This window comes from Homalodisca vitripennis, chromosome 3, assembly GCF_021130785.1.
Source record: "Homalodisca vitripennis isolate AUS2020 chromosome 3, UT_GWSS_2.1, whole genome shotgun sequence".
NCBI lineage: Eukaryota > Metazoa > Arthropoda > Insecta > Hemiptera > Cicadellidae > Homalodisca > Homalodisca vitripennis.
The window spans coordinates 158274444-158288094 of NC_060209.1; positions in this window are offsets into that span (position 1 = coordinate 158274444).

Sequence of the window (13651 nt, forward strand, 5' to 3'; positions counted from 1 at the left end):
TCTTATTAGAGCGAGAGATATAAGAAAAAAGTGAAGGGCAGAATTTTGTCCGGAGTTAATTTTATGGAGATCAAAAAGAATTAATGATCTGCGTTTTTGTTAAGCTTGTGCAATAAAACATTTGGTAACACCTCAAACCCTTGAGAAGTTCTAACTATGTTTACCGGACAAATTTATATATATATATATATATATATATATATATATATATATATATATATATATATATATATATATATATAACTAGATATTATTATAAAAGTGAGTATTGATAGTAATTGGCTGAGCTTTAGCAAAGCTTGTCCATCGAGTGGCTGGAAATATTTCATTTCTGTCTGCATGATCTCTCAAAAACTAATAGACTATACACTTTTTTTACACAAAGTATCATTTCTATACAGGCAACACTGATATAGATAATGATACACGTCACTCCATAGGATTTGTTTGAGTGTTAGCGAGTATTTTTATATTGGTATTTTATATGAATATTACTTATGAATTTTTATTACTTATGAATATACTTATATATGAGCCTTGATGGCAACGAGTTAAAATTGCAGAGTAAATAGGTTTGTAAACAAACTGATTCAAACAAAAAATTTTATTACAGATTACAATAAGATTCTTGAGATTTCAAGGAGGCTTTTATTCGTAGAGCAATAAGGAAAAGAGTGGAAAGTCAATGTTAAAAGTTGGAGACAATATTTGATTTCAGCGTACTCTTGCGTTATAGAGCTCCCCTTTAGGTTACCGAAACTTCTTAAAATAAAAATGAATTGATAACATTTGTGTTCTTAAGCACTAATTTCGAGAAACGCTAATTTTATTTATTTAATACTCGTTGATGTTCGGTGAATATTTTGATGTAGAAAAAATAGGAAAAGTTTTTTGGAATATTTTTAAATTAGGTAAAATAACTATAATTTTAACCAAACGTAATTTAATGTCAACTGACACTAAAAGGCTGTTGACATTCTGAGCTAAAGTCCAACAAAGAGGTAGAAAAACTTTGTACATTTAAATTTAAGAAAATATTAAATATTTAAACCACTGACGAATTTAAACCGCCTAATGCATCGGGAGTACTATTGAAACGCTGTAATGAATCCTACCTTACTGAATAAAGGTGTGAAGTTTTACACTTAAGGGGTACTGGTACTGGAAGGGTACTGGAAACTGGTTACCTTGACATTGTGTATGGTATTTTTACTGTAGCTTAAGGAAAACAAGAGTGGTGGCATACTTTTCTCCTTATACCAAAAGGATAACACAAGCGACGGAAATAGATGTTTTCTCCAAAGTAGTCTTTATAAGCTTACGTATGCATATAGTTTTTTCCGGGATAAACTATTAAAACCGATAGCAGTACAAATATCATAGACCGGAAGTAGAGGTTTTTGTCTAAGTTACTATCGAGGAAGTTACTTTCAAAACCCAGATATGTATTTATTTTCTTAGACTGTGCAACAACACAATCTCAACTGCGGAACCGTAAATAAATTAGAAAGCGAGCGAATAAAAAATGCCCGAAATGACTTTCTTCGACCGTAGTAACTCTTCAGTCTCACTTAAGTATATATATTCATCACCGGGACAAAAGTACAAACTGTAAATAATTATTGCCCTTGAAATATCTGAGAGGGTAAGTAAATTCAAAGAGCCGACAATAAATTCTTTTAGATCCTAGTTGGTTTACATTTTTATGATCGGGACTCAAGGCAAACTCAACAATAGCAATGGAAATTGTGTATCTTTTTGGCTTCCAGATCATGGTACTGGTGTAGGATTCTTCTTTATAGTCTGAAAATGATCGGAAAAATCTATAAGAATACCAGTTGAATAGCCTATCCTGATTTTATTGGTATTCGTGAATCAAGTGTCAATGTCAGGATCTAGTATAATTTATTCATAGTTATAAAACTAGACGCATTAAGAAATTGAACCTAAAATTGCACATATCACAACAATTACTATATTTTAGTCAAATTAAATAAATCAGGCTATACATATTTAGAATTTTGCAGAGATCATTTTGAACCTACATACATAAATGAACATAAGAAGTTTGAAAAAATATGAGGTTTTTCTCGTAGAGTTGTTAATAACAGTAACAAGCGAGGATCCGATCACAGCAACCTTAATTGGCTCCACATTGTAAACACATCATTGAGGTATGTTGTTTTAATCCTAAAATATTCTTTCGCAAAACCCATAAAAATAAATTATTTACTCGGTTTAAGAAATATGCCATTTAAAAGCTGTTGTGTATTAAATGAATCAGGGTATTCTTATCAGTGTGTTTGTAAGTTTATTTTTGTATAGGATTCTAGTGAATAAAATTCGTCAAATAGAACCAACATTGTCTTTTTTATAATTATAACATATAATGAATAAGGATTGATGACTATTATAACTGTTTCATGAGTATACAAATGCAGTACATAATACTGATCTGAAATCATTATGTTCATGTATTTAGTACAATAGACGTAAAAGCTTTACAATAAGTATATTTATGTAAAAATAAAATTGACGTTTAAAAATATGCTTACAATAAGATACCTTTTTAAAGCCTTTTTCTTTGCGTGCAACAAACAAGATAAAACTGACAGGATTCACTCGTCTTTGTAACGTCCTGGATAAGAGGCTTGGTACGTATACCACAAGAAAAAGATTAGACAAAGAATTTATTATTAGTAAAGTTGTTGTTTGATAGCCTGGTTATCCATAATATTTTATCTTCTTCATCTATATTATGCACTAAAAGTGTATGTAAGTGTTTAGGATATAGCATAGCAACTAGACAAAAATACGCCAGTTTAAGACGTTAATTGGCTTCCTTAATGCAAAATAATTCTGTAAGACCCTAAAACCATGATTAATACGATAAACATAGATCAAAAACAATTAACTAATAACAACGTACCTTCGTAAAACAGTTCACACTGAAGTCATAACACTACTATGGTTTAGACTTCTTTTATGTCATCTTGCGTTGGTGTCAATAAATATTAAAGTGAGGATTATTCTTTTGGAGTCGTATTATTCAGTCGATTCATACATATTTTGTAATAAGAAAACATAAGAAAATAGACCTTTATTGTGTACTACATTCTATTAAGTTTTATGTTTTGAATAAGAAAGTACTTATAAAAGATAAGATAAGATAGTACGCCGATTTTGTGAAATAAGATTATGTGGATTAGATATTATATAGCTCTAAATAATTAAATTTAAATGATTTGGGATAAAGGCCTTATGAGGACCACTCAACGACGAGCAAGAAACAAAACATGATTGATCAATGATATAAGTAAATTTTACAAATCACCTTACGCTACCGAGGAACAAAACCTCATAAAATGGAATTACCTTGGAGGGGACACAGTAACTAAATAATTTTTTTTTACTAAATGTGATGGTAATTTATAGTTTGTAATGAGTAAAATGAAAGAAACGTGAAGCAGCAGATAAACATAGCTTTAGTGAAGTCCTATATTGCAATTTTGAAATATGGCAATCTTGCAATGACTTAGATTTTAGTCACGTAATAATACTGATTAAAAATAACCTTTATATTAGTTTAGAATATTATTTGGAATTTATACTATTTTTGAATGATAATGTTTTGTTTAAAGTTTCTATCAGAAGATGAAAAGATTTTCACGCATCGTTCAGTGATAGATAAAATACAATACACTACGTCTCAAGATCTGCAGTCTGCCTTCTTCCTAATACATAACTACAATCTATGTTTAAATACAAGTCCTGCCAGAACTATTTGAAACGCATAAATCTGAAATCATAACAAAAATTTTATGTGTCATCTCCATACACACAATCTCTGAAATATGCGTTTAATATAAATTCACTAGTTATTGTAATATAACTAAATAATAATATTCATATTATATACAATTAATTAATATACTACACTAATATTATTTAATATATACTAAAAATTTCAACTAGCTATTTTAGATAATTGAGGGTTAAAATTTAAAGAGTTATTTCACCGTCGATAGATCAGCACAAACAAAAAATGACTTTTAAAATATTTCTAGAAAATACTCTTGCTTATGCATGCGAATTTATAACTTGCAATTATTATTAAAGCAGTAACAGATCCTCTTGGAAATGGAAAAGTAATGGATGCTAAATGTGACATTCACAATGAATGACAGATAAGTGGCCTTTAGTCTTTGATGGAGTATTTTAACTGAATGTTTTAAATCTCCCAGTCAGCTTTATTTCTGTATAAATTAATAAAATAATGGCTGTGTTTGTCTCTTGTTTCTTTTGGATTAATTAGGATTCTCAATGTCCACATATTTAAAAAATAAGGTTTATTTTGATACAACTAAAAATTAATTGGGTCTATGTATAAGCACATTTTTACCAACACTTTACTTCAGTGGAAAGTGACTTGCAGGTCAGTTGGAATACATCTGGGGTACTGAAGAAGAGGTTGATGGGAATAGAATTGTGGTGGCTCCAACTTTCATTGGTACAACATAGTCAAAAACTGCACACCTGTGTACTGACCGATTAGATAATACACATAAATAATGATGTTAGATGACATTACACTATAACAACCAAGCGAATAAATATAATTATACATTATCCTCCATTCCGTACCTGCCAACAGGATCCTGGCTGGGCGAGGGCTTCTTCTTGGAATCACTCCACACAAATCCAACCATTTTTATGTGCAATACTGTAACATCTAGCAAATACATTTGGTTTTACCTATGACATTGATATACACATATAAACTAGGAACATTTGCTTTATCTTATACACCACTACGTCTGGTAGAATATTTAACGTAAATACAACTCTATATTGTACAGTAAACGGAAATTTGCAATCTCGCAGTTAACAAAATGTATTATATAAGTATAATATAAGTAGTAGAGGATGAGTTATAATAACCTAACTTCCAATGTCAGTTATAGATTCATAGAATCAGCTCTTATACATCGTACAGTAACAAACAGAGTTTTTCAAGAGGTAGTATAGGCAATATTAGCAGTAAATCTTCATTTCTATATTTGCTATTACAGTAAATTGAAATTATTTATCCTGTTGCTCCACGAGGAAAACGCTTTACACTAAATGTTGCATTCAAAGGGCTCAGTATTTCATTCAACAAAAGAGTGAACACACCTACAATGGCAGCCCGAGTCTCGTCGGTGTGGCGGGAATTTACACAGAACATTTGACTCTTTTTTTCAACTTTTTGAAACTGAAGCTCCTTTTTGAAAATCTGTGTTTTTCAGAGGCAAATTTTAGTTTCTATAAATGTATAATTTTGACTATGGTTTTTTGTTACCACATTACTTCAAATGAGAATGAGAATAATATAAAAATGGGTGGAACTGTTGTAGAAAAAATAAGTTGGAGAAGAGTGGGAAGTAAAATTGGAATTAAAAGATATGTATTTTGTAGGATGTAAAAACAGATATAAAATAAGATTTTTATTAATCCTATATATGAACTAAATTTCAGGAATTAGAGTATAAAAGGAATGGATAGCTAGAATTAGAATGATCTTTTTAGAAATTCCATACAAAAACCTAAAACACGAGAATATTGTAGGATATTACCTTAATACAAGGTAAGGTTGCTCATCTATAGAAAATTTTGAAATGTCTGTAAGGACTGCTTGTGGTAAGGGTTGGGTTTTAACATGTGAAAAATTCCCACGAACTTTTCATTCTTTGTGATCAGTATGCAAGTAACTGGTGGTTTCCGTCTCACACTTCATCTTACACATCGAATTCCTGTTCTCGTCTTCACTTATTTTACCGTTGTGCAATCTGACCGTGGGCTTTGTTTGTGGTAGTTTTATCGTCTCCGAAGTTGTATTTATTACTTGTGTATTCTCGTGCACTTTAGTGCCATGATAGTTACCTATCTGAAGAATGTTTGTATCTTATTGACGATCATATTAACCTACTCTCTAAACGTATTGATAATACTAGGATTCATCCTAATTTATTGGTATTTTCATGAGTAAGATGTTATGTAAATTTAAACTGGAAAATTTCCACATATTTATCGACTCTACAATCTGAAGATGTTCTCATAATATAAGTATGTCTGTACTCTATATCTCAGAGAGATATTTTTCCAAATGGCGAATGGCATATTTTGCTGACGTAAATATGAAGGAACAGCAAGATTGTATTTCATGATCAAGTCTGTAAAAGCTATGAGATATTCGAGGCCATTTACAGTTCTCATTAGCAGTTCCATTACCTGTACTGAAGACCCTCTGAATTTTATTGCAGATTCTATCATTCTGTCAGACCTGTATTGCAATTTGCATTTGTTAAGTTCTTTCGCAAAAACTATTGATTTAAATAAAGATGTAGGTCTAGTACCAAGTTGCAAAGGAGTTATACCTTGTGAAGTATTTCATTGCTATTTGGGTACAACACTTTTGTAATTAACCTAATTTTCTCTGTGTCAATGAGAAAATCACACATTATAACATTCTGATACCGTTTCTCCATAATGAGAGCAAATCCTCTGCACATATTAAATTATTTGCCAATACATGATATTTTTATCCTATTAGATCAATTAAAATATTCCATCATATAATTGGTCAATACAACTTTTGCATGAATTCTGGTCAGTAAATCCGGAATAATCAGTTCCAAATGTATTAATCTTATTATTACAAACTGAGAAATCTCTACTAATGATATTCATTTATTAAATCCAGTAGAAACACTCAATATTTTACCATAACACAATCTGCGTTTAAAAGTTGCACCTGTTTTATGGTAGGTTAGCTTTCGTTGTGATTCAAAGTGACGTAAAATATATGTTATACCAGGGCTTATTCATGAGTTATGGGTGCAACTACATAAACGTATATCAAACAACGCAGATATGGAAATAAATAAAAAAGGGACAGCGAACACGAACAATATATAAACACTCAGCTGGAAAACAGTAGCACATTTCAAGTGAGACTGGATTCATGATACCGACATCAGAGATATTTATAGACATTTTGTGTACTTTTCATTCATTAAAAATTGAAGTTTATAATAGATTCATACTAGTAAAAATGTGTTATCTATTCTACAGTGGGTTATACATAATATAATCATCATAATTTGAGGCAATAAGATTAGATGAGATTTGAATTCTTCTATTTGATTTAGCCAGTTATGTTTTAGTACAATTTCTACAGGAATTATACAAAAGTACATTTAAAATGAAAATGCATATTTTTGTAGAATTTTCAAAACTCATTTAAATTTACATATACACCAGCTATGGTGGGAAAGATTAATTCAATGTAAATGCTGAGTTCAAGCTCGAGTTCACCTTCTTCTGTGTGCAGAGTCTGTAATCTGATGAGTCATTTCGTCTGAAGTGATAAAAAAATTTATCACTCTTTGATTTAAAAACATTTTTTTTCTAAAATTGCTCTGAATCATTAAACCTCCAAACACAGAACTTATGATTCTAATACATTGGAATCCCTTGAAATCATATAAGCTCGGACAAAAAGATCCATGACTGATTCGTGTAAAAATATATTTTTTTCATAAAATTTCTCAGAATCTTGAAACCTCCTAACACACCAGGTTTACTAACATATGGCGGAAAGATACATACTTCTCATCAAGACATTTACTTCCAGAACGGAACAGCTTTGAAATGTAGCCCTGCACACTGATGATATTTAATATACAATTCTCTGTTAATTTCCAGTTCTAAATCAGACAAACTGCATAAAACTCTTCAATTTTTAATTTTATATAACTGCGTTATAAGCTATTTGGTACGTTATGTTTACATCCACCCCCAAATTAACCATCGTCTATTGCAATGAAGGAACAAATTACGAATTAATAAAAAGAATGCCAAGAGGCCAAATGAATTTCGATGCATCGTTATTGTTAATAGGTAAAAGTGAAAGTGAACCAGCCGAATGGGACAGCATATTATGTTTCAAGTAATGCTCTGCAATAGAATAACAGTAAAATAAATCCTGCATTTTCGTGGTTGTTTCGAGAGAGAGTTTTGAGAAAAGATGTCTGAGGTATTGAGGGAGAACAAAATTAATTCATGTCTGTGACTGGTAAGTAACAACTCTCTCCTTTTTTTGGGTTTGGTAAGATACTCGCCCAGGACATTTGCATTAATAGAACAGGTATTTAACATTTAAATTAAAATTTAATCTAAATTTAAATTTTATTTACTGTTTTAAATCACGAAAAAAATCCACGTAAATTATAAAAATGTTTACAATTTTATAAGAAAATAATTTTGGGATAAGTTTGGGAATAGTCGTACCTCTGCCTAATATAATATAAAAGTTAATATAAGTGGTGTACCTAATTTTTACACCTAAAATTTAATCTAATCTGGTACTGCGAACCATTGAATTTAGTCATCAGATTTAACTATATTTAATTATATTATAATTAGGGGTACATCAACATAATAATATTCATATTTACTTAATTAGGGGTTCATTAATATAATAATATTCATGTTTACTAACTTCTACTAATTTATCAACTACCTACAACATTTCTTCACTTCTTGAAGGAGTCAGATTTAGTAGTATTTAAAAAACCCACAGTTTAAATTATTTTGTCATAAATGACAGTGTTCGACAACACAAGTAACCTGGATCATGAGACCATTAAGAGCTTCTTTATTAATATGGTTATGTGCACGTATTTTATTTTTAAGTTTCAGATTATCAACAAGAAAGTAACTGATATCACCAAATAGCTAATTAGAAAATTAATTCAACTTTATCTGTCTGTAGCGTCACTTGTTCATTATAGTATAGAGAAACTGTTTATTTCTTTTCAGAAGACACCTAAGCATATAACGACTTTGGTCTTATAAGGTTTTAACACGGTCGAGCTTAGAGTGTCTGAATTTTTTCAACGAGTGTATTACCATACCACACATGGAAGTCTAACTCTATCATCGCTATAAAAATATACTATCAAAATATAACTCATATCAAGATGACTATTCATTGACATTTCAAGATGAAATATATATTTCTTGTATTTCATCATGTATATATAATAAGCAATATGTACAGCTGAGTTTAGCCTTAAAATTGGGAAAAATCATATTCCCTATGTGCATCTATGAAAATAATATAATACTATGTTGCTTGTCAGTTTTTATTCAGAAATGATTAAACATTTCTATTATTTAATAGACTCGTAGACAGCACTACTCAATTATTATCCAATCTGCCCTATCAAGCCTAAAGTTTGACCTAGTTCTATAGTATCGTCATGCGAGCCACCATTAATCAAATGCCAATACCTGTCTGAAACACTAGTATCTAGAGTAAACTTCTTATTGCTGCTTCCTATTGCGCTCCAATATCAAATTATACGATATTAAAGTTCATAAACTAAGCTGCATCGATATAGTAAAACTAATTTTTTTAGAAAGTATGTTGACGTTTTAAGTTATATTATTTTACCAACTAAAATTAATTTGTGTACACATTTATATTTTAACATCATGATGTGCCAATTATATTTCTAAGAGCATAAAAGAAAAAGTTTTTTCGTGGTCAATTGCAAGTTTTAAGAGATAAGGTGCTGTCTTATTACTTACTTTAATAACATAACTTATCCTAAACTTTGCAATTAATTATGGTTTTTGTTTAAAAATAGTTTTAAAATGTAGTATTTTTAAATAACAACCTTTTTACTTTTTATCAAATTAAGTGATTTATTATTTACTATTTTATTCGTTAAAATTAAATATTTCCGAGAATAATTAATTATAAGGTTCAAACCTGTATAAACATATATTTTGTTTCATATCTTGTTTTATTAAACTATGAACAATTTGTTGAAAAATGTAATAGTACTTCAAAAATATATTAAGCTCAACTAAATTGAGTTTGATAAGATTCATGCAATAGTAATGCCATAATTAGATAATCCATGCCGTATTTGCTGTAAATTAAATATACAGAATGTAAGTGCCACGTTAGGAATTGCACTTAATAAGCACTCAGAACAATTAATCCAGATGATTAAGGATGATAAATTAAAACAAGGCTTATTTTCACTTGGGTGTGTTTTGTACTTGTACAGTATTTAATTCAACATTTTTGCCACTTTATTGAAACAATTGGCAAACATTTGTAGCAGATGAAATATTATATATGCCCAATGGTTTCATATCAAGCAAGTTAAGTAATCAACCCAAGACGAGTTCAATTGAACAAATGGCAAATTATAAACCTGATCTGCTTTTTTCCACAATAGCTATTAAGTAATAGTTTGTCTTTAATTGTTGGAAACAGTTTCAGCCAAATATATTTATTTTGCATTCAACATAAACATTCTATTTGTGAATAAGCTGACGTGATAGACAGTATTATTGAAACACGTTAAATACGAAATAGATTGTGAGATATTTTATTCAAACCTAGCGCTTTGAATCTGTTCTTATTTATCTCCTACCAATGTGAACAGCAAAGAGCTGAGCTAATACTTATTGCGGGAAATCCCCTTCTTGAGATGGTCTTTAGTTCAAAAGAAAGCAATTCTTGAGAAGAAAATTACGATCACCCTTTACAATCCTGTTAATATATTTTCCAGAAAGAGATCAAAGCATAAAGCTAATACATTTTCTCATGGGGAAGGTTCTATTTCGGGATAATCCACTTTCGACTCAGCAATGACAAAATTCAGCAGCAAATCGCGCATTTTTTGAGCAATTGAATTCACACATTTTTAAATGTTTTGTTAAATTTAGTAGTAATTATTGTAATACTTAGATACCAAAGATTAGTGATGTAACTATATACAATTTGTCAGAAAATATACTCTTATGCAATTTTCAATTTTCCAATAAAACTTGAAGTTGTTTTCTTGAGTTTCCAAATTTTAAATTTTGTGCGATTCTATATAAAGTGCAGTGGTGTTGCAATAACTCAAAAATAACTTCTTCTTACCTAGTTTTCTTTTTATATTGCTTGCACAACATTTTTACGTTGAAAACTTGTATATCTTTCACATAATTTCAGTTTTTTATACATACTTGATCCATAAAACACCTATAATAAAGAGCAGACAGATGGGAGCTTTGTACAAAGTTAGTTAATAACACTCTCATTTAGAAATGAATAAATAACGTTGGTGCGTCAGCTAACAGTTTTGCTTTTATAAAAAATACCTAAATCAGAAATATGAAGTCAATTAAAATTGGATATTCCGATATGTAAAGCTAACTAACACATATATATATATATATATATATATATATATATATATATATATATATATATATATATCGCTAACACTCAGGCCAAGAAAAATATAATTTTTTGTTATTGTAACTATCGGAATGTTTGTGAAAATACTGGTTAACCTCCACTTTATTTTTGAAGAGCTGCAAATGCCTCTAGCTGCATACTTTGTAAATATCTAAAAGATAGTATGTATATTTCAGTTATCTATTGTTTAAAGCAAGGAAATCTAATATTAGTAAGAAACCTTTTGGTAATAATGTAGCATAAACATTGTATCTCGGTTTATATTAATGAGATAATATGATAATTTCATTAGCATTGTATTTGTTAAATGATCAATTCTATAAATATTTACTTACTGATTGCCACTAAGTTAGTAAACTATGGTGAAAAAATATCATGATGTTCTACTCAGTCATGAACTTTGACCATCCTCAAAATATTTTATATATTGTTCTAATAAACAGAACAAGACAAAACATAGTGGGAGTAATTGAAACAAAAGCTAAATTAAATTAGTATTACCTTAATTTTTTCTAGTAATCTAGGGATTTCGTTCTTCCTCCATGCTCTCTCAATAGTTCACCCTTGCTCTTACTTCTCGTTTTCGTTTCCTTTGTACCATACTTATCTAGATCACCCTAAATATAGCAAACCATATTTAATCTATCACAAAAAGGAACAAGGTACCTTGGTGAGTTTAGCTCTAGTTTACATTTCTTTTAGTGCAGCGTCTGGAATCTGTAACAAACTTGGGTCCTGGAAACTGAAGAGATCTAAAAAAGGTCGGCAATTGAGAAGCTCAAAATGGACTCTTTACATAGTTCTGAAATTAGAGACTACAAATTATAATATAATCTCTATGAATAGCTTTTCTCATTGTCTAATCTGTTGTACAATTGAGTGCATTACGATGTATTAGACAAGATTTATAAGCAAGATGGCACAACCCGGCTTTTCTGCACATAACCTAGCTATGGTGGGAAAAAATGGTGCATCGGACTGAGAATACTTCTTTACCTATATTACACTATATTTTCTAGTCTACACTATATGTGTCTATGATGTAAAAACGATGTAAAGTTTGGGGTTTTCTAGATCTACGATACGTCAAGGTAAACTGATTATTCAAACTAATCCAACCATCTAACTGTACGAGATGAATAGTTTTCAAATCTAATTAACTTTCTTATTTATATTAGATTATTTATCATTTTGACCTTACCAGAGAGTTCCGGTAGTTAGTCGTGGGTCATTGGTCAGATCCTTTGGCCTTAGTACACACACAAGTGATAATTACATTAAAATAAATTATCTGTAGAAAATTAGTAAATAGTAGTAATAGTCATTTAATTATAACTTTATGTGAAAGGCATGTAAATTTGATATAAGTTTCAAGATTGAGAGTGTAAAAATTATTAGTTATTGATTGCAAAAATTGTACAACAATTGCACTGAATATTCAAATATTTATATTCATACAATTTAAATGCTATTTCAACGTCGGAAATGTGGCATTTTACCATAGTATCATCAAGTGACATTTTACCTACCTTGAATTTGTGTTATGTGCATAACATTTTAAGATACATTTTTGGAAGTTTATTTTGTGTTGTTGCGCTATATACAAAGTTACAACTTTATTAAATTTAGGAATTAATTGTTTATACTTATGGACAGTGCTACTTAAAAATGATTTAGGATAAGTAGTATTTCAATCATTTAAAGTGAGGGCAAAAATATTTATAACCTTTTGGTATAATTACGTTTTATATCTGTGGATCTAGACGGAAAGGAAGTTTTGAGCTACTTAACAACTTTATTTTACTCAGTAATTACGTCTAAAAAATCATGATGTAGTCCAATGAAGTGCTGCAAATTTAATATATAGGGCAGAATATGAACGATTAAAGTGTCAAGTTTGACTGACATAATATTACAGTAATCCACACAGGCTGAAGGGCTGACATCAACCAACAAACAGAACAGAACAGAGACGAGCCGAGCCGCTCGTCAACTAAGTTTGACAACATTGGTTATGTCTTGTAACAATCATCTGCATAAACAGAGCGCTTCAAGCCAACTAGATACTGTTCAATTAAATGCTTGAAATCTTAAAATAATTCAAAAAGTTTCAAATGCTTTATAAGGCTCAGTTTCTCTTATTATGTGTTTTAATAATGATTAATGTATTTATTGAAGGATTACTTAAATTAAAATATTTAAAGAAAGACTTTTAGCCACATTTACATAACGTACATTGGTTTTTTTTCAGCAGATTTTACCAGTAAATGAAATGGTTGATATATGTGTCCTGCAACTTTGCAGGATTCATGTAGAGTTGAAAAATATTTAAAAAATATT